Source organism: Chiloscyllium plagiosum, unplaced genomic scaffold (genome assembly GCF_037043375.1).
Source record: "Chiloscyllium plagiosum isolate Xiang-an unplaced genomic scaffold, Cpla_swu_hap1 HiC_scaffold_39, whole genome shotgun sequence".
Lineage (NCBI taxonomy): Eukaryota > Metazoa > Chordata > Chondrichthyes > Orectolobiformes > Hemiscylliidae > Chiloscyllium > Chiloscyllium plagiosum.
The window spans coordinates 70,796,900-70,819,611 of record NW_028270177.1 but is presented as its reverse complement, the minus strand read 5'-3'; the positions used below and the strand labels follow the sequence as shown (position 1 = coordinate 70,819,611).

Here is a 22,712-nt window from a genome sequence, read left to right as displayed (position 1 = left end):
CCACTTAAACCTCTGCGTCTCACTTTCCTCCCAAAAACATCGACCAATCACGTGTCATCTATTCTCGTATCACCTTTTCTGACCTGATGTCCAATGGAGCCTGTCATATCCCTATAATAAACATATCAGCGGTCTACAGAACAGAAAAAGGCTTTGATGGTCCATCGGGTATGTGAGAAAAAAAAAACTACCACCGAATTATCCTCATCTATTTTCCAGTACTTGTGGGAAAGTGTCATATATCATGGCATCGCAAGTACACACTAAATACATCTCAAATGTTTTCTGGATTTCTGTGTCTCCCACCCTCACAGACAGTGAGGTTTAGTGCAACTGTTGCTCGATGACGACATCACCCACAGGAACACAGAGCAGCTGGGTCTGTGCAAACCAGAGATCGCTCACACATTGGGAAGGATGGCAGAGTCCCCTGAGAGGGTGCACAAGGAAGTTCCCAGGATGGTTCAAGGAATGGGGGATTTTAGTTGCAGGGACATGGGTATTGTTAATACATATCAAGAACATCCATCTACAAAGATGGACTCTCCTTCCAACCTCTCTCCTTGCCTGGGCTGTGGTAACCTTCAGGTTAAACCACCACCAGACATCTCTCTCTAATAAGAGAGCAGCCCTCTGGTCTGGTAGGACAATGCTGCCTTTACCGTTTACACAGTGATGCCACTGTGCGTCGGGGGTGGGGAGAGGGAATGCTGAAAGTGGTGGTTGGGACACCACTCAGGCACAGTGCTTTGTCCTGGAAGATGTTCCCTTTCTTTAATATCGTTGAGGGTTGCACTGATGCAGGCAAGTGGAGAATGTTCCAACACAATCCTGATGTGTGCCTTATAGACAACAGACATTGGGGAATCAGGGGTTTGGGAAAACAGATTGTTCCCCTTGTAGGAAAGGTAATTGAGGGGATCTGAGAGATAAGTGTCGACAAAACATATACATTTGGATGTTAAACCGTACACTCATCAACTCATCATAAAATGATTACTGGACACATATTGAAGATTTTGGGGAGATCTATTGACAGGATGGTTTGATTCAAAGGAGAATTTTTATGCAGAAAATGGAATTGAGCTGGAACAAAATACTCACACACAGTGCAAATATCCAGGTCCTGATGAATGGAGTAATTCAATCAGAGTTTGGCGTTACAGTTACTGAGATTCCCATCTGAATATCCACCTGTAGTATCCTCTAATACAAGTTTATAAAATCCGTCACTGTCAGGTCAGGTGAGGTTAGAAACTCACACCATCCCCTCCTCCTGGTCCAGGATGACTGTGCAAATCACCCCTTGTGGAGACCAGCAGTCAGTTCAAGGGGAAATCTATGTGGGTTTCTGAGTTTCCAACTTGGGACTTCATGTGACTGAACAGGGCAGACCTTTGGCACATGGGACAGAGTCCCTCCAGCTTCATTATCCTCATGTTCCAAGAGTCAGTGAGATGCGGAGAGCAGGATTTGCTTCCTTTTCTTTCCTTCCATGCTGCTGCTGTGCCTCATCAATAAGACATGGGGAGTAAAAGGCTCATGCAGCTTGATGGGCAAGTTGTCTCCATTCTGACCAATGGGCAGCAAGATCCTCCGAGTCACTCCAAAGAGTCTTTCTGAAAAGACAGCAACTCAGCATGCTTCCCACTGCCCGGTAAACTTCCAAAAGGATTATTAACTGTTTACAGAGAGGGATTCGTTGGAGAAGTGGACAACAAATTGGCAAATGGAACATATCTTGGGATAATGTGAAGTTGTTCATTTTGGAGGGGATAATAAAAGAACAGAGGACTATTTAAATGGTGGAAACTGTAGAAAGCTGCACCACAAAGGGACCAGGGGTAATTGTGCAGGAAACACAGAAAGCTAGCACACAGTTACAACAGGTCATCAGGAAGGGAGATGAAACGTTGTTCCTTGTTTGAAGGGATTTGCAGTATAAGAGTTTGGAGTAGATACCTGAGAGCCATTTTATAAACTGCGAGTGAGACCACATATGGGGTAATGAGAGAAGTTTTGGTCCCTTTATTTAAGGAAATATATCACTTCATCTGAGGCATTCAGAGAAGATTGACTGGGATGATCCCTGGTTTGCAGGGACTCTCTTTTAAGAAAAGGCTGAAGAAGTTGGGACTCGACTCATTGGATTTGGCGGAGAATGAGAGGGGATCTCATTGAAACATAGCGGCTTATTAAGGAGTATGACAGGGTAAATACTGAGAGGATGTGTCCCATCATGAGGAAACCTAGAACCAGATTCTGGGTCAGTTGCAGAATCAAGGGTTCTGTTTTAGATTCGTCAACTTTAATGCAACACAGACATGGGTAAGGGGTTTCAGTAGCAATGGAGCTGGGGTGAGGTGGAGAAAAGCAACATTTTAGAGATTGGAATTCCTGGTGTTTGTGATTGTGTAGATGTCTGTTCAGAAGATCATCTTGGGGTCAGAATATGAGAGCAATATTGTGAAGAGTGTAGTTCTGCCTCAGGCATTTACCAGTGAGAGGGAGGGGCTCAGCAGTAAGGGAAAGGAATTTGTAATAGCAACTGAAATAGGTTTAATCATTGCAGTGTTTCATTGGAGGAAATTGCAGCCAATTGAGTTGTAGGCATGTGGTAAGCAGTTTGACGAATGAGTAACAGTGGAGCAATGGAGAGGGATGATGGGGAGAGAGAGCTGGGCATTATCAGTGTACATGTGAAACCAATACGATGTCACCTCCTGGAAGTATATAGGTGAGATACAGGAGGGAACAAAGATAGATCCTGGATGGACACCACATATGAGGAATTCAGAAAGGAAAAGGAGAGTGGAGATGGAGCAGGATTTTCCAACAACCTTGAGGTCAAATATTCGTTCTTAGCAGAATTGGAGAGAAGGACATAACCAGAAAATTCAGACAGAGCAAGGAACAATATTTGTGAATTGGTGAGGGGGAGTGATGAGGAGGAGCCAGACTCCAAAACTGCTATTTCTCCATCAGTGACATCACCAAACTCCACCCTAGTCTTGGCGCATTTACTGAAATATTCATCCATCCTTGTGTTATCTCCAGACTTCGTTATCCAAACACACTCCTGGCCAGCCTCCCACATTCAACTTACATATAATCTCAAGAATATCTAAAACCCTACTGCCCAAGTGCTCACTTGTACCAAAACTTGTTGATTCATCAAAAGGCTCCGATTTACAAGCAACAATTTAAAATTCTCTCCCTTGATGTAAATCCTGGCTGTGAACATCCCTGTCTCCCTGCACCACACAACCTGTGAGACCTCGACAACTCATTTTCTTTCAGACTCCCAAAGATGCATTTATTCATTGCTTCACCGGTCTGGCTGTTTCGACATGGTCAAGGCAACACAGTCTGGAATTCGCATCCTGACCCTCTCAGACCTGCTTTCACCTTTAAGGTATTCCTGAAAACCTGCTTATTTGGCAGTACTTTTGATCACCTGACCTAATATCCCCATCTGTGGCCTTATGTCAGAAATTCTCAATTTCTGTGAAATTATAAAAATGATAAAAATACAAACTGTTATTGATTTGCACACACATTGTCAGCTCTTCACTGTTGCTGAGTGAATAATCTGTAACATTGTGGGAGCATCTTCACCACACGAACTGCATCTGTACAAGGAAGTCAAACATCACCCTCTCCACAGGCAATGGGGCTTTAGCATTAATCACTGGCGTCTGTGGAGAGAGAAAACATAGTTGATATTTCAGGGAGTGCTAAATGCATTACAGGGAATGAAAATGTTACAGAATTTGATGGTCAGAAATGGAAGGAACATGCACTTGTTGAAAAAAAGAATTATTCACTGGCAAAGATACTGTGGAAAATTTAGTCCATTTAGAGAGCAGCACATTGCCAGGGGTTGGGCAGCAGAGGAAAATTAACTTACAAAAGCTCTGTGTACGAACTGTAAAACACTAAACAAGCCAAACACCCTGTGTCCAAATACTGTAACTCCCCTTGCTGCTCCACCAAGGACATGCAGGTCCTGGGCTGCCTCCACCGCCAAATGCCAGGCATCTGATGCCTGGACGAAGAACGCCTCATCTTCTGTGTTCAGATCCTCCAGCCACATGGGGTCAATGTGGATTTCACCAGTTTCCTCATTTCCACTCCCCCCACCTTATCCCAGATCCAGCCTTCCAACTCAGCACTGGCCTACATGTCCATCTTCCTTCCCACTGATCGGCTGCTGCCTGACCTGCTTTGCTTTTCCAGCATCATACTCTGACATTGAAAACATCCTGACTCTGACACTGTAAATCCTGCCCTATCACTTCCTGCCAGGGAAGGCTGTGCATGCGTCCCCCTGCAGCTTGCCCCTCACAAAGTCGACAGCCACACACGTATCCTGTGGATCATTGCCCCCAATAAAGATGGCGGTAATCACGCACACCTTTCACCATTTTCTGGTTTGCCACAAACACGGGCCTGGGATTTTCAAATTTGTGTTTTCCTATGTGCACTAAGTTCTGTAAAATGTCTCAGCCCATTCCATTAAAATTTCCTTCCCTTCCTGGTCAATAGGTCTTTCCTTAACCGTGCCCTGCACCTTCACACATTTCCAATTGCTTGGTCCCAACAGCACTGTACTGCCAGTGAGGCTTATCACGTGGTTGAGTATAGCCACGCCCCTCATTCACTCAGATTGGTTGGAGGACCAACTGGCACTGCCTGGTCCTCCAGACCCATCCCCATCATCTTTTTGGTCCTGCGCTGAGATCAATCACCAGAGGCCCATTGTGGGCTGGAGCATGCTCAGTGCGTCCTGCTTTTGCTGCTGTTCATCAGGTATAAGAGAGAGGGTTCATTCCTGTTTCTCCCAATGTCAAACATTAACAACAACTTCCTGCATTGTATGGAGCCTTTCACACTGACAATTCTCCTAAAGTGTTTCACAAATGCTGGAAATGTTGATTAAAGAGAACAACTTTAAGATACATAATTGAGGAGTTCAGAGGGGGTTAGGAAGGATATTGAAGAGGTTTTTTTAGATTAGATTACTTAGACAAAGCGTCTAAAGAGCAACCCACACAGACCCATTCCCCTACATCTAACACTACGGCAATTTAGCATGGCCAATTCACCTAACCCGCACATTTTTGGACTGTGGGAGAGAACCCACGCAGATACGGGGAGAATGTGCAAACTCCACACAGACAGTTGCCTGAGGCGGGAATAGAACCCGGGTCTCTGGCACTGTGAGGCAGCAGGGCTAACCACTGTGCCACCATGCCGCCCATCTGCAGCTCTGATCATAGAGTGATGTCTGTTGGGAACAGCTTACAACAGAGACAGTTACTGACTAACCATAGTTTAGCAATCCCATGTCCTAGTCCCCGACCCCACACACCAGGCCTTGTTCTCACAGCCTGTCATTACACACTACCTAAGGTTAGCCACTAACAGTCTCCATTAACAGCTAGTCGCCCTCCCCCAGCCAGATCGTTATCGACTCCTTTATCCAACCCTTCTTCTCGCTCTATCCCCACCTTTCCTTTACTCCTTACATCCTCCCCTAAACCCTACCTTCTGCATATAAACCAATATTTTTTCCTCTCAGTATCAGTTCGGAGGAAGGGACACCGGATCTGAAATATTAACTCTGATTGCTCTTCACAGATGCTGCCAGACCTGCTGAGTTTTTCCAGAACCTCCTGGTTGTGGTTTCTGATTTACATCTTCCGCAGTTCTTTTGGCTTTAATTTACTGGGGGTTTGTAATTCAGGTCCAACAGCCTCTGTCCCAGTCTCTGCTGTCTCTCCCAACCCCAAACAGTGACACTACACCTGCACAGCTCATGGACATGTGTCATCTTGCTGGCCACACCCCTCATTCAATCTCATTGGCTGTAGGACCACACAGACTCTCCTCCCATTGGTCTGGAACTGCGGTCAATCAGCCGGGCCCCATTGTGATGAGAGTGGAGGGCTCATCCCTCTCTCTGCCCTGGGATGAGCTTCACCATTCACAGTGAATGGGGCAGTATCACAGAGCACAGGGCCTGGGGGCTATTCAGCCCAATGGGGCTATACTCTCTCCCTCTGGAGATGCTGCAAACCTGTCCCAATTCCCCTCCTATTTGCCCACATCCACCCAAATCTTTCCATAAAAATTAAAATTCCAAGTCTGTTTCAGAATACCTACTGAATCTGTGTCGTTCAGACTGTTCCAGATGCTCAGAACTTACTGAGTACAATAATATTCACATTTTCACTTTGTATTATTTGCCAATTACTTGAAAGTAGTTACTAAACGTTGTGACAGTGTTAACAATTCCTCTCTCTCCGCAAATTCAATATCTTGGAACCAAATCTGCACCAGGCCAAAAATCACTGCTTCACCTTCTCAGCTCCAAGGACAATTATCTGTGCTTCAGCTTGCTCTCCACAAAAGAGGAACACATCTTAGTTTATTAATGTCATAGACATGTACAGCACAGAAACAGAACTTCGGTCCAATTCATCCATGCCAACTAGGAATCCTAAACTACTGGAGTCCCATTTTCCAGCTATTGGCCTGTATCCATCAAACCCTTACTGTTCACGTACCCAATCGGATGCCTTTTAAATGTTTTGATTTTGTCAGCCTCCACTACTTCATCTGGCAGCTCATTCCATACACACACCACACTCGCTTGAAAACATTGCCCTTAGATTCCTTTTAAATCGTTGCCCTCTTAACCATGTGCTCTAGTTTTGGACCCACCTAACCTGAGGAAAAAGAACCCCGGCTGCTCACCTTATCCACGCCCCTTGTGAATTTATAAATCTCCATTAAGTCACCTCTCAGTATTGGACTCTCCAGGGAAATTAACCCCAGCCTATTCGGCCTCTCCCTGTAGCCCAAATCCTCCAATCCTGGCAACGTTTTTGTAAATCTTGTCCGAACCATTTCACGTTTCACAACATCCTTGCCAGAACAGGGAAATTCAAACTGAAAACAGAATTCCAGAAGTGGCTTAATCAACGTCCTGTTCAGCCACAGTATGACGTCCCAGCTTCTGTATTCAATGCATTGACCAATAACGGAGAGTGTTAATGGAGTCCCATTTGCCAGCGGTTCACCCTTATCCCTCTAAAGTCTTCCTCTTCATGTACCCAATCAGATGCCTTTTAAATGCTGCAATTGTACTAGCCTCCACCCCTTCCTCTGGCAGTTCATTCCATACTTGTAATGCCCTCAACATGAATAAGATGCCCCTTAGATCCCTTTTAAATCTTTTCCCTCTCACCTTAAGTCTGTACCCTCTAGTTCTGGACCCACCGAACTTGGGAGAAAGTCCCTGACTGCTCACCTTATCCATGCCCTTCATGATTATGTAAGATCACCTCTCAGCCTGCAACTCTCCAGGGAAAATAGTCCCCGCCTATTCAGCCTTTCCCAATAGCTCAAACCATCCAATCCTGGCAAAGTCCTTGCAAATATTTTCTGAACGCTTTCAAGTTTCTCAACATTATTCCAAGAACAGGAAGATTGGAACTGAAAACAGAATTCCAGAAGAGCTGTAATCAGTGCCCTGTACAGCTACAATATGACGTTACAACAGCTGCATTCAATGCATTGACTAATAACAGGGTGCGTACTAAATGCTGCATTCACTACCCCGCCTACTTGTGCCTACACTTTCAAGGAACCAGGAACCTGCACTCAAAGGTCCCTTTGTTCAGCAACGTTCCCCAGGATTTTACCATTAAGTGTACAAGTTCTGCCCTGATTTGCCTTTCCAAAATACAACAGCTCGCATTTATCTAAATTGAACTCCGTTTGCCATTCCTTCCTCCAATGGCCCATCTGATCCAGATCCTATTGTATTCTGAACTAACCTCCTTCACTGTCCATTACACCTCCAATTTTGGTGTCTTCTGTAAACCTACTGACCATACCTCATATTCACATCCAAGTCATTTATTTAAGGGCCCAATATCCATCCTTGCAGCACATTGCTGCTCACAGGCCTTCAGTCCGCAAAGCAACTCGCCATCATCCTCTGTCTCCTTTCTTCAAGGCAGTTTTGTAATGGCTTTGTCTCCCTGCATTCCATGGAGGGAAGCAGCAGATCGGATTGTCTCAGTCTTAGTAACAGAGAAACTCCATGCGCTCCAAACTCTTGTGGATGGAGGAGACAGGATGATGGACAGTGTTTCACAAAGAAACAAAACCTGGGTAAGTGATATTTAAAGTGAGTGAACAAACCTAATGTATTTAAATTTTATCCAAAATATTAAAACAAACGACTGAAGTCCTGGTTCGAATCCCATCTTGTCAGTTGGTGGAATCTGAATTCAAGAAAAAATAACTGGAAATAGGAATCTCCTGATCTCCATGGAATCATTGTCAATAGCAGAAAAAGTCCTGCCAACCTGACAGTGGCCCAGCAAGCTACTCACTGTATTAATCACAGCAAAGTCTCAGCAAAGGAATGAAACTGGATGGACCACTCGGCATTTAAGAAGGCACCAGAAAATACAACCACAGAATCAGCCTCTCGATGGTGCAACGTCCTCCAGACTAACATCTGGATTTTGGTGCCAAAGTCTGCAGAGCTGTCTCACAGACCAATCAAGGAACAGCCTTACATATTCATATTTATGAAATCAACCTTTACAGACAATGACCAGACAGCATCATCACCATCCCAAGATATTGAGATTGTGGTGATGGAAGAGCACAATAGGTCAGGCAGCATCCGAGGAGAAGGAGAATCGACGTTTCGAGATTCAGCCCTTCATCAGCCTGACCTGCTGTGCTTTTCCAGCACCAAATTCTTGACTCTGATCTCCAGCATCTGCAGTATTCACTTTCTCCTGAAATCTCAGGATATGTCCTGTCCCACCGGCAGAACAGACCAGGCAGAGGTGGTGACACAGTGGTGTACAGACAGGGAGGATTTGCCCTGGGAGTACTCAGCATTGGCTCCGGAGGCCAGGAAGTCTCATGGCTCCTGCTGATTACCACGTCCCGTCCTCCCACGGCTGATGGATCACTTCTCCTTCATGTTGAACAACATTTGGAGGAAGCACTCAGGCAATAAAATGGTGTCAAACTTACTCTGGGTACAGGATTTCAATGTTCACAATCGAGACTAGCTCTTCAACAGAATTACTGACTGAGCTGGTCAGGTCCTAAAGGACAGAGCTGCTCAACTGAGTCTGCAGCGGGTGGTGAGGGAACCAACAAGAGTGTAAAACATACTTGATCTCATTGTTATGAATTGACCAGCTGCAGATACATCTGGCCATGACAGCGACCATCACACATTCCTTTTGGAGACAAAGTCTTGCCTTAAAGTTGAGAAAAACCTCCATCGTGTTCAGTGACACTAACACCGTTCTAAATGGGACAGACTTCGAAGAGATGTAGGATCTCAAACTGGGTATCTGAGGCACTGTGGGATATCAACAGCAGCAGAACTGTACTCCAGCACAATCTGTAATCTCATGGGTTTGTAAATCCTGCTCTCACCCACCACAATGGACAGTAAAGGAGGGCATACCATGAGCAGCACCAGGCAGACTTAAAACTGAAGTGCCAACCTGGTGAAGCTATCAAACAGAACTACCTGCATATCAAACAGCATCAGCAGCAAGCAGCAGAGCTAAGTGATCCTACATCCAATGGAACAGATCGGAGCTCTGCAGATCTGCCACACCCAGTTGTGAACGGTGATGGATAATTAAACAACTCACTAGAGGAAGCATCACAGAAATCCCCACCCTTACTGATGGAGGGGTCTCACACATCCATGCACCAGACAAGATGACAGCATTTGCAGCAATCTTCAGACAGAAGTGAAAAGTGGGATGATCCATCTTAGCCTTCTCCAGTGGTTTCTAACATCACAGATGTGAGTTTTAAGCCAATTCGGTTGAGTTTGATTAGCATCAAGAAATGGTTAAGTAGTGCAAAGGCTACAGGCCCTGCCAATATTCTGGCAATAATACTGATGGCTTGTGCTCCAGAACTTGCCACCCACCGAGCCAAGTACCACTCCAGCACTGGCATCTACCGACAATGTGGAACATTGTCCAGGGATGTTCAACACAAAAACACAGGGCAATCCAAACCAGGCAATTTCCCTCTCTCATTCCACACTCGACCAGCAGTAAAGTGATGGAAAATGTCATTATCAGGGCTACCAAGCAGCAGCTGCTCAGCAACAGCCAGCTGAGTGACACCCATTTTAGGCTCCACCAGGACAACTCAGCTCCCGATTGTGTTACCGCCCTGATTCACCACCTGACAACCAGCTGAATCCCAGAGGTGAGGTGAGGGTGACTGCGCAGTCCCACTACAAGACCACTTACTCTAGCTGATTCCACCCTTGTCTCAGCTCATACACTTTCATCCATCTTGTGTTATCTCCAGACTTCATACTCCTGGCCAGTTTCCCACATTCAACCTCACTGTAATCTCAAGAAAAACTAAATCTCTGCTGCCCAAGTGCTCCCTCGTACCAAAACGTGTTGATCCATCAAAAGGCTCCTATTCATAATCAACAACATAGAGCCACAGAGATGTACAGCATGGAAACACATCCTTCAATCCAACCCGCCATGCCGACCAGATATCCCAACAAAATGTAGTCTCACCTGCCACATCCCTCAGTTTAAAACTCTCACCCTTGATTTAATTCCTGGTTGTGATCATCCCTAGCTCGCTGCATCTCACACCCTTTGAGACCTCGACAACCCATTCTGTTCAAGAGTCTCAATGACCTGCTAATTCATTACTTCACCTGTGTGGCTGCTTTTACAGTTGCCAAAGCAACAAGGTCTGAAATTCGCAGCTAAAATCTCACAGGTCTGCTTTCCCCCTTTAAAACATTCCTCAAAACCTGCTCATTTTGCAATGCTTTTGGTCACCTGACCTAATATCATCCTTCTCTGGCCTTATGTCTAAAGTTCCCAATAATATTTTTGTGAAAGTATAAGCAGGATAATAAAACTACAAACTGTTCTTGATTTGGACATTACCTTCAAATCATCACTGTTGCTGAATGAATAATCTGTAATGTCTCTTAACCAACCTCATCGTGGGAGCACCTTCACCACACAAACTGCAGCTGTACAAATCAAACATCACCCTCTCCCCAGGCAACAGGGCTTTGGCATTAATCACTGGTATCTGTGGAAGGAGAAACACAGTTGATGTTTCAGGGAGTGCAAAACGGATTACAGGGAATGTAAATGGTGCAGAATTTGATTGTTAGAAATGGAAGGAAAATGCACTTGCTTATTGGAAAAAAGAATTCTTGACTGTCAAAGATTTTCCAGAAAAAAATGAATACGCAGCACATGGTCAGGGGCTGGGGCTGAAAAATTAACTTACAAAAATGTCTGTAAAAGTAATAGTAAAATATACTAAACAGACCAATAATACACCTATTGTTCTAGATTGAGGAAGCTAGATATTGACAAGTGGTCATGAGGAAGCCCAGAGATGAAGCAGAACAGTGTAAGCTGTTATGATCCCACAGTCATAGAGATGAATAGCACCGACACAGACCCTTCGGTATAACTCATCCATGGGGGAAACCAGGTATCCAAACCTAATCTATTCCCATTTGCCAGCACTTGGGGGGGGGGGGGGGGGGGGGGGGGGGGGGGAGGGGGGGGGAAGAGAATAACAAATAGACCTCGTGATAATTCACTAAAATTTGTTGGATGTCTGGTTTTGACAGACTAGAAGCTGCGAATGTGGTGCCACTATTTTTCAAAAAGGATCCGTTAGCTTAACTTCAGTAGTGGAGAAAATGCGTGAACCTCTCAAGGAAGTACTGGTGAGATATCTGGGTAGAAACTGTCTCATTGAGCAGACACAGCATGGATTCATGAACAGCAGGTCACGTTTAACGCGTTTACTAGAATTGCTTGATACGACGAGTGCGTTGGACAAGGGGGACTCGGTGGATGTGGTGTATCTGGATTTCCAGTAGGCATTCGATAAGTTGCCACACAAAAGGCTGCTGTATAAGGTAAAGATGCATGGCATTGTGGGTAATTATCATTGATACAGGATCAGTTAACCAACAAAAAATAAAGAATGGGGATAAATGTGAGTTTGGATTAGTGTTGGCACTGCAACTGTTTGCAATTTACACAAATGTTTTGGAGTTGAGGACCAAGTGTACAGTGTCAGAGTTCACATTTGATACAAAGATGAGGTAAAGCAATGACTGCAGAGGCCACTGTCAGTCTGCACAGGGATACAGATAGGTTAAGTGACTGGGTAAGGATCTGGCAGATGGAGTTCAATGTTGGGATCTGTGAGGTCATCCATTTTGGTCGGACTAACAGCAAACTGGATGATGAAATGGTGAAAATGTGCACCATGCTGCTGTACAGAGGGAGCTGGGTGTCCTTGTGCATGAATCACAGGAAGTTGGTTTGCAGGTGCAGCAGGTAATTAAGGCAGTGAAGGCAATATTGTCCTTCCTTGCTAGAGGGATGGTGATGCTGCAGCTGTACAGGGTGCTGGTGAGGCCACACCTGGAGTACTGTGTACAGGTTTGGTCTCCTTACTTCAGGAAGGATGTATTGGCAGTGGAGGGAGTACAGAGGAGGTTCACTAGTTTGAATCAGGAGTTGAGAGGATTGGTGCATGTGGAGAGATTGAGAAAACTGGTTCTATAGTCATTGTAATTTAGAAGAATGGGAGGTTGGATAGGAAACAATAAAATCATGAAGGGAGTAGATAAGACAGAAGCAGGGAGGCTATTTCCACTGTGGGTGGGTCAAACTACAGAGCATTACCTCAAAATAAGGGGGAGCAGATTTGGAACTGAGCTCAAGAGACGCTTCTTCAGCTAAAGGAATCTGTGGAATCTGTGGAATTCCCTGCCGAGTGCAGCATTTGACGTTATCAACTTGAATGCCTTTAAGGCAAAATGTAGATTTGTGAACAGGAAAGGAATTAAGAGTTATGGTGAGAAATCAGGAAAGTGGAGCTGAGGCCATGAGAAGCTTAGGCCTGACCTTATTGAATGACAGAGCAGGCTTGAGGGGCCAGATGAAAGTTCTTGCCTTGTGCCATCAAAATTGGTCTTTGTCCAATTCAGAACCTTAACGTTTAGATCTGGTATATTATTTTCTGTAACTATTTTAAAACTAATAGAATTATCAGAGACTCCCAACAGTATGGAAGCAGGTCATTCAGCCCATCATATTAATACTGATCTGGAAAGCCTCCTAACCTCCTCCTATAACATTGCATTTCCCAGGGCCAGCCAACCTACACATCCCTGAACATTATGGGCAATTCAGTCTGGATAATCCACCCAACCTATACATCCCTGAATACTGTGGGCAATTCAGCCTGGATAATCCACCCAATCTAGACATCCCTGAACACTGTGGTCAATTCAGTCTGGATAATCCACCCAACCTGCAGATCCCTGAACACTGTGGGAAATTCAGTCTGGATAATCCACCCAACCTACACATCCCTGAACACTGTGGGCAATTCAGCCTGGATAATCCACTCAAACTACACATCTTTGGACTGTGGGTGGAAACCAGAGCACCCGGACGAAATCCATGCAGAAAACCCCAATAAGGTGATTATCCCTTTCTTATTTCCCAGTTCCATCTAAATAACTTCACTGGGCGTATTCCCAGGAATATCCTCCCTAAGCAAAAACATAATGCTATCCCGAATCAAAAATGCCACTCCCCCTCCTCTCTTGTCCCCCTTTCTATTCTTCCTACAGCATCTATACCCTGGAACATTAAGCTGCCAGTTCTATCCATCCCTGAGTGAAGCCTCTGTAATTGCTATAATATCCCAGTGCCATGTTCAAAACCATACCCTGAGCTCCTCTGCCTTCCCTGTCAGGCCTCTTCTATTGAAGTAAATGCAGTTCAACTACTCAGTCAGACCTCATTCTGTGCCTTGCCCTTGCCTGCCTTGACTATTTGACTTCTGAACTGTACCAGCCTCAGACATATCTCTTTCCTCACTATCTTCTTGGGTTTACACCCACTCCCTCACTGGTTTAATGCCTCTCGAGTATCACCAGCAAGTCTCCCTGTCTAGACATTAGACACCTTCCAATTCAGGTACAATCCATCCTTCTTATGCAGGTCAACTCTACTCCAGAGGAGATCACAACGATCCACAAAATGTGAATCCTTTTCCCCTGCACCAGCTCATTTGCCACTCATTGAGCACCTTCTCCTCCTCTGTAATATGGACATTTTCCAAGATGTCACCATTTATTTCCCCACATTCTATATCTCCCATGTACTTCTTCACAGTAAACACTAATGCAAAATACTTGTTTCCTATCTCGCCCATCGCCTGCAGCTCCACACAATGGCTGCCTTGCTGATCTTTGAGGGTCTCTATTTTCTCCCTCGTTAGCCTTTTGCTCCTCATGTATTTACAAAAGCCCTTTGGATTATCCTTAACCCTATTTTCCAAAGCTATCTCACATCCCTTTTTTGCCTCCTGATTTCCCTCTTAATTATACTCCTACTGCCTTTATACTCAAATTTTTTTTGGATTGGAATAAAATATAACATCCTGACAATACAAACAAGGGTAGTACTTACACTCAATAAAAGTACGGCCTTGAGTAGTGGTATGGGAACAAAGAGACCGAGGGGTTCACGTCTTTGAAGTTTGCGTCACATGTAGACAGGGTGGTTAAGGTGCTTAGCACACTTACCTTCATTGTTCAGACCTTTGAGTACAGGAGTTGGGACGTTATGTTGAGGATGTACAGGTCGTTGGAAAGGCCTCTTCTGGAATACTCTGTCCAGTTCTGGTTGTGCTGTTATAGGAAGGATATTATTAAATTGGAGCTGGTTCAGGAGAGATTTACCTGCATGTTGCCATGAATGGAGGGATTGTGTTCTAAGGAGAGGCTGGACAGGCTGGGAATTTTTTCACTGGAGTGCAGGAGGTTGAGGGGTGACCTTATTAGCCGTTTATAAAATCAGAAAGAGTGTAGATAAGGTGAATGGACGAGGGAGAGGGGGGTTCAAATCTCGGGTGCATTCATTTTGAGAAGAAACGAGAAAGATGTGAGAAAAGACATTAGGGTTTTAAAAAAATATATGTGCGAAATGAACTTCCAGAGGAAGTGGTAGCTGTGAGTACAATTACAATATTTAAAAGACATTCAGATTAGTACATAATTAGGAAATATTTGGATGGATGTGGACTAAGCGGAGGCAGGTACAATTCGTTCAGTTTGGAATTATGGTTGGCATAGACTGGTTGGACCACAGGGCCTGCTTCCTTGCTGTATAACATTATGACTCTAATCCTCACTAACTCTAAATTCCTCCATCCTCAACTCTCCCGATCACTGCCACCTCATCCAGCCTCACAACTCTTTCTTATTTATATAATTCCTCTCCAGCCACAGAACGGTCCCCATCTCATGTCCTCCAGTTTCTCAAATCTCTGCGATATGTGCGTTTCTTTAGTTCCAGCCTTGAGGATACCCTCATTCACTCTGATTGGTTGGAAGACAAACTGGTATGGCCTGGTCCTCCAGTACCGCCCTCTGTAGGCGAGTGGTGGGATCCTGCCTCTCTCTGCCCTGGGATGAGCTACAACATTCACAGTCAATGGGGCAGTATCACAGAGCACAGGGGCTGGGGCTATTCAGCCCATTTGGGCTGTACCCTCTCCCTCTGGAGATGCTGCAAATCTGTCCCAATTCCCTTCCCATTTGCCCATAGCCCCCCAAATCTTCCTTTAAAAAGTAAAATTCCAAATCTGTTTGTGAATAACTGCTGAGTCTGTGTCTAGCTGCCATTCAGACTCTTCCAGATACTCAGAACTTACAGAATAAAATAATGTTCACATTATTTGCCAATTACCTGAAAATAGTTAATAAAATTGTGACATTGTTAACATTTCCACTCTCTCTGCAGATTAGATATCCTAAAAACAAATTTGCATCTGGTCAAAATCACTGCTTAACCTTCTCAGCTCCAAGGACAATTATCTGTGCTTCTGCTAGCTCTCCACAAAAGAGAAACACATCTTATTTTCATTTATTAGTGTCATAGAGATGTACAGCACAGAAACAGACCTTTGGTCCAATTTGTCCATGCCAAATAGGAATCCTTAACAAATGGAGCCCCATTTGCCAGCTATTGGTCCGTATCATTGGAAACTCTTCCTATTCATGTACCCAATCGGATGCCTTTCAAGTGTTGTAATTGTATCAGCTTCCACTATTTCATCTGGCAGCTCATTCCACACATACACCACACACAGCTTGAAAACTTTGCCCCTTAAATCCGTTTTTAATCTTTGCCCTCTCAACTTAAGCCCATGTGATCTTATTTTGATCCCACCTAACTGGGGGGAAAGGACCCTGGCTGTTCACCTTATCCATGCCCTTCATGATTTTATAAATCTCCATGAAGTCACCTCTCAGTGTTTGACTCTCCAGGGAAATTAACCCTGGCCTATTCAGTCTCTCCCTGTAGTCCAAATCCTCCAACCCTAGTAAAGTCTTTGTAAATCTTGTCTGAACTCTTTCAAGATTCACAACATCCTTTCCAGAACAGGGAATTTCGAACTTCAAACAGAATTCCTGAAATGGCTTAATCAATGTCCTGTCCAACCACACAATTTGACGTCCCAGCTTCTGTACTCAATGCATTGGCCAATAAATATAAGCATACCAAACACCACCTTCACTCGTCTGCCTACCTGCGAGTCTACTTTCAAGGAACAATGAACCTGCACTCCATGGTCTCTATGTTCAGCAACATTCCCAAGGACTTTACCATTAAGTGTACAAGTCCTGCTCTGATTTGTCTTTCCAAAATCCAACAGCTTACATTTGTCTAAATTGAACCCAGTCTGCCATTCCTCGCTCCAATGGCCCATCTGGTCAAGATACTGTTGCATTCTGAAATTGTCCACTTCTTCATTGTCCACTACACCTCCAATTTTGGTGTCTTCTGTAAACCCACTGACCATATCTCATATTCACATCCAAGTCATTTATTTAAGGACCCAATATCCATTCCTGCAGGACAATGCTGTTCACAGGCCTCCAGTCCGCAAAGCAACCCTCCAACACCACCCTCTGCCTCCTACCTTCAAGCCAGTTTTGTATCCAAATGGCTAGTTCTCCCGCCATTTCATGTTGTTATCTAACCTTGCTAACCAGTCTGCTTTGTGGAACATCGTTCAGTGTCCATATAGACAACGTCCACAGTCTGCCTTCATCAATCATCTTTGTCACATCTTCAAATAAAAATTAATCAATTTCCCACACACAAAGCCATGTTAACTATCCCTAATCAATCCTCGTCTTTCCAAATACATGTAAATCCTGTCCCTCAGAATCCCTTCCAACAACTTACCTACCACTGACGTTAGGTGGACTGTTCTCTTGTTCCCGGGCATTTCCTTACCACCTTTTTTAAATAATGGCACCCATCTTCCAGCACCTCACCTGTCACAAACAATGATATAAATACCTCAGGGACGGGCACTGCCATCACCTTCCGAGCTTTCCACAAATTTCTGGGATACACCTGATCAGGTCCCAGGGATTTATCAACCTTGCTACTGTTTAGGACATCCACTACTTCCTCCTCTGTAATCTAGACACTTTTCAAGTGATCACTATTTATTTCTCCAAACTCTCTCGAATAGAATAGCATAGTATTTCTCCCACCTCCTGTTGTTCCATAGATGGCCTTGCTGATCTTTAAGAATTCCTATTCTCCGTCTGGTTATTATTTTATCCTTAATGTATTTGTAGAATCTCTTTGGATTCTCCTTAAAAACTATTTCCTAGAGATATTTCAAGTCCCCTTTTTGCTCTCCTGATTACCCTCGAGTATATTCCTGTAAAAACGTGATCCTGTACTCCCAATTCCTCTGCCTTTGTCATATCTGCTCCAGGCAGAAGCAATTCCACTCCAGGACATCCCAGAAAGGTTTCCTCTTTCAAGGACCAGATTTCCCTCCCACTTGATCAACAATGCACTCCAACGCATATCCTCCACTTCCTGTACCTCCGCCTTCCCCCCACCCCTCCAACCACAATAAGAATATATTCCCCCGGTCCTCACCTGCCACCCACTAATCTCCAGTAACCTCTGCTATGTCCGCTACCGACAGTCAGACCCCACCACCAGGGATATATCTCCCTCCCCAGCCCTTTCTATCTTCCGCAGAGACCATGGGATCTTTGGTGCTGATGTGCTGCCCCACGGATACCTCAGTCACTCATCCTGCCAAATGACCTCGTGAGATTATCACTAGATGGATAATCCAGACACCCAGATAACATTCTGGGGCCCAGGGTTTGGATACCATCACGGCAGAGAGTGGATATGAATTCAATAAAAATTTGGAAGTAAGAATCTATTAAAGACCATGAATCCATTGTTGATTATTGCGAAAACAAATCTCATCAGATTCACTAATATCCTTCAGGGAAGGAATCTGCCATCCTTACCTGGTTTGGCCTATATGTAACTCCAGACCCACAGCAATGTGGTTGACTCTTTACTGCCCTTTGGGTCCAGCCAGTGACACCCTCATCCTGTGAATGAATAAAAAAGGTCAAGTATTGTACATAACCATACTATTCTTACAGAGAAGTCATCTCTTAGTAAATTTGCTTCTCAACTCCCTGCTGACTATTGGGAAGGGGGGGGGGGGGTCAATAGTACCATCCCAATAAGGAGATCATCCCTTTCTTATTTCTCAGTTCCACCTGTATCACCTGCCTGGATGTACTCCCAGGAATACCCTCTTGAAGCCCAGCTGTAATGTTATCCCTAATCAAAAATACCTCTTCCCCCTGCTCTGTTGCCCCCTTTCTATCTTTGCTGTAGCATCTATACACTGGAACATTAAGCTGCTGGTCCTATCCATCCCAGAGTCATGCCTCTGCAATTGCTATAATATCCCAGTGCCATGTTCAAAACCACATCCTGAGCTCCTCTGCCCGACCTACCGGGCCTCCTGCATTGAAATAAATGCAGTGTAACTGCTCATTCTGTGCCTTGCCCTTGTCTGCCTTGACTGTTTGACGTCTGAACTGTACCAGCATCAGACCTAGCTCTTCCTCACTCTCTCTCTCTGGGTTTACCCACATTCCTTCACTGGTTTAATGCCTCCTGAATAGCACGAGCAACTGTTCCCTTCCAGTGCAGGTACAATCCATCCTTCTGATGGAGGTCAATTCTACCCCACAAGAGATTCCAATGATCCAATAATGTGAACTCTTCTATTCCTATGTCATTGATACCAATAAACAACGGCCTCCCCTCAAAATGGTTATTCTCCCCTTTAAGAATATTCAGCTCCCTCTCTGAGACATCCTTATACAAAAATTACACATTCGAATAATAAACCTTACACTCATCAGGTCACCATAAAGGGATTACATGACACATTGAAGGTTTGGGGAGACCTTTTGCGAGAATGCGATGATTCAAAGGAGAATTTTTAAGCAGCAAATGGGATTGATCTGGAACACAATACTCACTCACACAATGCGAATATCCAGGTCCTGATATACTGAGTAATTCAATCAGAGTTTAGCAGAATATTTACTGAGATTACCATCTGAATGTCCACCTGTAATATCCTGTAATACAAGTTTATAAAATCTGTCACTACCAGTTCAAGTTAGAAACCCACACCATCCCCTCCTCGTGGCCCAGGATGACTGTACATATTACCCTTGATGACATCAGCAGTCAACTAAGGGGGAAATCTGTGGGTTTCTAGGAGATTCCAACTTGAGATCTCATGTGACTGAACACAGCAGTTCTTTGACACATTGGAGAAAATGATCCAAGCGTCAGTGAGATATGGGGAACAAGAATGACTTTCTTTTCTTTCATTCCGTGCTGCCGCTCTGCCTCATCAATAAGACATGGGTGTGAAAGGCTAATGCCTAAGGATGAGCAAGTTGTCTCCATCCTGACCAATGGGTAGGAAGATCCTCTCAATCACTCCAAAGCGTATCCCTAAAAAGATAGCAACTCTGCCTGCTTCCCACTGCCCAGTGCTCCCAGTAAATGTTTGGAAGAATGGGAAGGGGGGATATCTCCTAGAAAAGGCATAACTGTAAAAATGTCTAGGAGGATTATGAAAAGAGAGAGATGCACAGGAGAAGGGGGCAACAAGTTGCCAGATAGGGCATAACTTGGAAAAGTGGGAAGTTGCTCAGTTTGGAGGAGATAATAAAAGAACAAAGTACTATTTAAATGGTGGAAACTGTAGAAAGCTGCACAACAAAGGGACCAGGGTTAATTGTTCAGGAAACACAGAAAGCTACCACACAGTTACAACAGGGAATCAGGAAGGGGAATGGAATGTTTTGTTTCAAACGTTTTTAGTATTAGAGTTTGGAATATATACCTTTGAGTAACGTGTGGAAGTGCTGGTGAGACCACCATATCTGCAGTAATGAGAACAGTTTTGGTCCCTTTAGATAAGGAAATGTGTCACATTATTGGAGGCATTTCAGGGAAGATTCAATGAGATGATCCCTGGTTTGGAGGCATTATCTTTTAAATAAGGGCTGAAAAGGTTGGGACTCTACTCACTGGAGTTTGGAGAAAGAGAGGTGATCTCATTGAGACAGATGGGATTCTTTAGGGGTTTGACAGGATAAATACAGAGAGGATGTGTCTGAGTGTAAATACTGAGAGGGGAGATTGAAACCAGATTCTGTGTCACGGAATCAAGGGTTCTGTTTTGGATTCAAGGTTAAGGCGACACAGACACGGGTAACGGGTTTCAGTGGCAATGGAGCTGGGGTGAGGTGGAGAAAAGCAACGTTTAAGAGACTGGAATTCCTGGTGTTGTGATTGTGTGGATGTCTGATCAGAAGGTCATCTTGGGGTCAGATATAACAGCAATATTGTGAAGAATGTAGTTCTGTCTCAGAGCGTTCCCAGTGAGAGGGAGGGGCTCAGCAGAAAGGTAAAGGTAAGGCAATGGGTTTAACCGTGACAATGTTTCATTGGAGGAAATTGCAGCTAATCGAGTAGTGGGAATGTGATAAGCAGTTTGATAACTGAGTAACAGTGGAGTAATGGAGATGGATGATGGGGAGGGAAAGCTGGGCATCGTCAGTGTACATGTCAAACCTATCACAGTGTTTTTGGACGATATCACCTCCTGGCACTATGTACGTGAGATAGAGGAGAGACCAAGGATAGATCGTTGAGGGACACCAAATGCAAGGAATTCAGAAAGGAAATGGAGAGTGGAGATGGAGCAGGATTTTCCAACAACGGTGAGGTCAAATATTAGTTTTTCACAGAATGGGAGAGAAGGACATAATCAGAAAAGACCAACAAACAGAACAAGGAACAATATCTATGAATTGGCGAGGGGGGGGGGGGGGTGATGAGGCGGCAACGGAGGAAAGAGTGTTGGAAAGTGAGTTTAGTGAGATTAGAGTAAAGGGTCAAGTTAAGCTCTGATAAGGCTTGACAAGAGACTGGAGAAAGATGCAGGTTTAGGACAAAAACCAGGAACATCACCTGAGGCAGTTTGGCTCAGTGGGCTAGTGGGAGGGAGAGAAACAGCAGATCGGATTATCTCAGTCTCAGTGACAGAGAAACTCCATGTGCTCCTCACTCATTGTTGGAGGGGAGGATGGAGGAGACAGGATGATGGACAGTGTTTCACAAAGAAACAAAACCAGGGTTAGTGATATTTAAAATGAGTGAACAAACCTGATGTATTCAGCTTTTATCCAGAATATTAAAACAAATGACTGAAGTCCTGGTTCGAATCCCATCTTGGCAGATGGTGGAATCTGAATTCAAGAGAAAAAATAACGTATTAGGAATCTCCTGATCTCCATGAAACCATTGTCAATGGCGAAAAAAATCCTGCCAACCTGTCAGCGGCCCAGCCAGCTACTCACTGTACTAATCACTGCAAAGTCTCAACACAGGAATTAAACTGGATGGACCATGTGGCATCTAAGAAGGCACCAGAAATTACAACCACAGAATCAGCGCTCTCGATGGTGCAACGTCCTCCTCACTAACATATGGTTTTTGGTGCCAAAATGTGGACAGGTGTCTCACAGACTTGTCAAGGAACGGCCTGACATAGTCATATTCACGGAATCATCCCTTACAAACAATGACCGGACACCACCATCACCATATCTAGATATCGAGAATGTGGTGCTGGAAAAGCACAACAGTCAGGCAGCATCCGAGGAGCAGGAGAATCGACGTTTGGAGCCGAAGCCCTTCATCAGCCTGACCTGCTGTGCTTTTCCAGCACCAGACTCTTGACTCTGATCTCCAGCATCTGCAGTGTTCCCTTTCTCCTGAAATCTCTGGATATGTCCTGTCCCACCGGCAGGACAGACCAGGCAGAGGTGGTGGCACAGTGGTGTACAGACAGGGAGGATTTGCCCTAGGAGTACACAGCATTGACTCCGGAGACCAGGATGTCTCATGGCTCCTGCTGATTACCATATACTGTACTGGCTGATGAATCACTTCTCCTTCATGTTGAACAACATTTGGAGGAAGCACTCAGGCAATAAAATGGTGTCAAACGTACTCTTGGGTACAGGATTTCAAGGTCCACAATCGAGACTAGTTCTGCAACAGAATTACTGACTGAACTGGCCAGGTCCTAAAGGACATAGCTGCTCAACTGAGTCTGCACCGGGTGGTGAGGGAACCAACAAGAGGGAAAAACATACT

The 22,712-nt window shown here is 44.6% G+C and overlaps 1 long non-coding RNA gene across 1 annotated transcript in view; it reads right to left on the bottom strand.

The window, feature by feature from the left end:
* Positions 1-14,805, bottom strand: part of LOC148138760 (uncharacterized) — a 38,082-nt gene extending 23,277 nt beyond the window's left edge. The window contains exons 1-2 of the long non-coding RNA XR_015753792.1: positions 14,693-14,805; positions 3,559-3,698 (exon numbers count right to left, since the gene is read on the bottom strand). This is a non-coding gene — a long non-coding RNA (uncharacterized LOC148138760). The remainder of the gene's footprint in view (positions 1-3,558; positions 3,699-14,692) is intronic.
* Positions 14,806-22,712: the final 7,907 nt, after the last annotated feature.